The sequence below is a fragment of the Eschrichtius robustus genome, chromosome X (assembly GCF_028021215.1).
Source record: "Eschrichtius robustus isolate mEscRob2 chromosome X, mEscRob2.pri, whole genome shotgun sequence".
NCBI lineage: Eukaryota > Metazoa > Chordata > Mammalia > Artiodactyla > Eschrichtiidae > Eschrichtius > Eschrichtius robustus.
Window position 1 is genome coordinate 132,477,713 of NC_090845.1, and position 3,683 is coordinate 132,481,395.

Genomic DNA, 3,683 nt, shown 5'->3' on the forward strand with positions numbered 1-3,683 from the left:
GTGGCAAGTGAAAATAAGCTCAGGGCTCCCACTGATTCTGCATTATGGTGAGTTATATAATTACTTCATTATCTATTACAATGTGATAATAATAGAAATAAAGTGCACAGTAAATGTAATGCGCTTGAATCATCCCCAAACCATCCCCCCACCCCCACCCCGGTCCGTGGAAAAACTGTCTTCCACGAAACCGGTCCCTGGTGACAAAAAGTTGGGGACCACTGTGCTAGAATATGAGCTCTGTGAAGAAAGAACTTGTTTGTTTTCTTCACTGCTGTCTCCCAAGCACCGAGAACAACGCAGGCACGTAGTAGGTGCTCAATAAATACTTACTGAATAGTTGGATGACTACATCTTCCGAGGGATCCTTCTAAAATCTGTCACCTCCTCCAAAATGTTCACGATCTTAAGGAACTTACAATCCAATTGCAGGGACACTGCAAAAGTGAAACGGCTACCACCTGTGTCACCATGAGCGGCACTGAAACAGAAGGAGGGGGAAGAGTTGAGTCAGGAAGCAAAGAGGGGACTTGGAATTGGCAAAGTGACTTTTGAGGATAGCCTTTGTGTGTCTGGGGTGTGGGGACGCCAACGAGGGGGACTCTTGTGATAAATCCTGCCCTCAGAATATGCCTTGACCTTACAACTCTTTCAGGAGTCATTCCTCCAAGAAACGCAGGAAACACTCTCTGAATCCTGCACAGCCAAAACTTCTGTAGTTCATGCATCACTAAAAATTCAGGACATGCCCAGTCTATTCCACCAGCCTTCCCAGGTAGGAGGAGGCCCAGCTCAAGAAAAAAGTGATGTGGTCCCATGGGAGTGGCAAGGCTGGAGCCAAGCTTCCTACTGCAGGCCCTCATTAGCTAAGATGCTGAAGGGCTTTGGCTCCCCCAGCCACCTCTGTGCCAGCTGCCAGGGTCATGTTTGCTCCACAGAGGCCCAGCAGCTGCCAGACTTGGCCACAAGTGTTTACCCTGCTGTGCTGGCCATGGCCCCGGTTCCTTGCCTGCTTCTGTGCCTTCTCTAACTCAGCAGCAACTCAAGGCACTTGGTCTCCAAGAGTTCTCTCTCGAAGGATCGCCTCCCCAAAAGATGCTTCTGGGCGCAAGCAACCCTGGGGCCCTTAGTGAGGGTTAGAAAAACTGCGAGATGGCCAGCCCCAAGCTGCAGATTCAAGTTGATGCAGTTACTACACAAGTCTCTCCATGAGGCCCATAATGACCATCATCTCTAAAGTTGCAATCCCTACCTGCCTACTCCCAACATCCCTTACCTGATGTTTATTATTTATCATTATTTCTTGTACATCATTTGTCATTTCCTAATGCAATTTCCTTTGTTGTTGTTGCTGTTAATTGTTCATCTCCCTCTACTAGGATTTAAGTTCAATAAGGGCAAAGATTTTCATTGGTTTTGTTCACTGATGTATATACTCACAGTGCCTAAAATAATTGCCACTGCTTAAATAGAGCTTACTATGCGCCAAGCCAGGTTTTAAACACTCAGTATCAATTAAATCATTTATAATCCTCACAAGAACCTATGAGGAAGGTGCTATTATGTTCCCCATTTTACTGATTAAGCAACTGAGGAACAGAGAAGTTAAGTAACTTGTCCAAGGTCACATAGCTAGTAAGTGACAGAATTGGTATTTGAACCCAGGCTTACCCATAACCGCTAGGGTGCTCCACCAAAGAACGAAACAAAACAGCGCCTTGTACGAAGTAGGCACTCCATAAGTGAATGAATGATTGAATCAATGAATGGAACTGTGAAGTGTTCCCCCTCGTGTGGAAAATCTGGTCTTGCATTCCACCACCGCCACCATCACGCGTGTCTCTCCCCAGGAAGCTCTCAGGACAATGAAAGCCTATGTGTTTTCTCAACAGCCCTGCCTCCATCCCTCCTTCTCAGTATCCCTTCCTCCCCTCCTTTCCTCTGTGCTCAATAAATGAACAATGGGAAGGGAGGTCTGAGCGAGGGAGAGAGACGCGATACCCAGTACACCAGCGCTGATCCAGGAGCAGACTGATGCAGAGCAGATCGAGATGAGTGCCGAAGAAGGGGACATCTCGGATGGTGGGGATGAAGAACTAGGTCTTGACATTGAAAACTGCTTTACTGAAGAGGTGGCATTTTGGCTGAACTATTAAAGATGAGTGGGATTTCAAGATTATCAGTGAGAAGTGCATTCCGAGCCCCCAAGGCTGTTGGAGTTGTAAATTGGGGACAGAGGGTTCCACCTTCCACCGAGGGTGGTGGGGTGGGAGAGAGAGAGACTAGGCTTTGTGAGCCGTGTTTGTCAGCGAGGGAAGAGGTGCCCAGGGTCTGCCCCGAGTTGAGGAACAGAGGGACCTGTTCAGTGTTGGCTGACACCCCTCCTCTACAGGGATGACGTCTTTCCTTGAGCTTCCAAGTCACACCTGAGGGAGGTACGGGCTGGTGTTCTTGGTCCTGTCACATCACAGGGACCCATAGGGTGATCTTCCCCAACAGGGCGTCCCTCCTCCTTTCTTTTATGCCTCCTTTCCTGCTCTCTCCCATCTGTCCACTCAATCTCATTTCCAGTTCCCGTGTATATCACCATCTTACCTGCAGCCACCTCTGCATCTCATTTGGGCCCTGCCGCCTTGCCTGGGTGGCGGCAAAGACTGATCTCTGGACCCACTCTGCCCTCGCCTTGCTGGGCTCGTGGTCAAGCAGGCAAGCAGCAAGGCTCTGGTAGGTTCCAACTATGTGCCAGGCCTTGGGCCAGGGAAGCCATTCCCCTCCCCTCAGCCCCGTGGCCAGTGCCTTGGCTTCACCATCTGGGAAATGAAAGGGTTGGATTCTGTGATCTTGAAAGTCCCTTCCAGCTGCAACTTTCTAGGGGAGTATTTGAATGCCCTCCTTTTGAAGCTCCGAGTTCTGTAGGGAAATGATTACCATAAAAATGTTTCCAGGTTGGTGCACTGGCTTCTGTCAGGGCCTCACTGTTTGACAACCACTGTGCAGACTTAAGTGATATTTACACACAAAAATGTTTTACTGTGGGACGCCATCATTACCCCAATGTCAGGGGCCAAGGATAACACCCCATTACAGGCCTTCCCTGTTACATGAAGAAAGAAAGATTCATTCACTCATTCAGCTAAGCCCAACTGTGTACACAAATCTGTAGTAGGTGCTGTAAAAAATAGGCCTGATCTCACCAAGGGCTCAGACAACACAAAATCATCCGGTCTGGGGAGGAAGGGACTACTCATCTAAGAGCATCCACCCTCCACTTCCACCTCCACCCCAGGGGAAGAGCCCACCAAGGGGGCAGATGCTTGCGTGCAGCAGCTCTAATAGTCTGACAGGTAGAAAGCGATTCTTGAGGATGAGAAGAAGCAAACTCCCCATGGCTTCTGCCCTTGGATCCTAGGTCTCTACCTGCTCCGCTCTGTACTCCCTACTCATTTCATCTCCCTTCCCTGTGAAAGCCCTTCAAACACCTGAAGACAGAGCTCTTCCCGTCCTTTTCTTCCTCAGGCTACATGGCCTGTTCCTGCAGCCATTCCTCAGGTGACACCAGTGTGCGAGAGGCTTACCACCCACTGTACTGACTCTCTGCTCTCATTCCTTTGAAGCAGCTTCCGATGTTTCATCCTGGGAATCTTTCTCTTGGGGCAGATCACAAAACTGTCTGTGGAACAAAG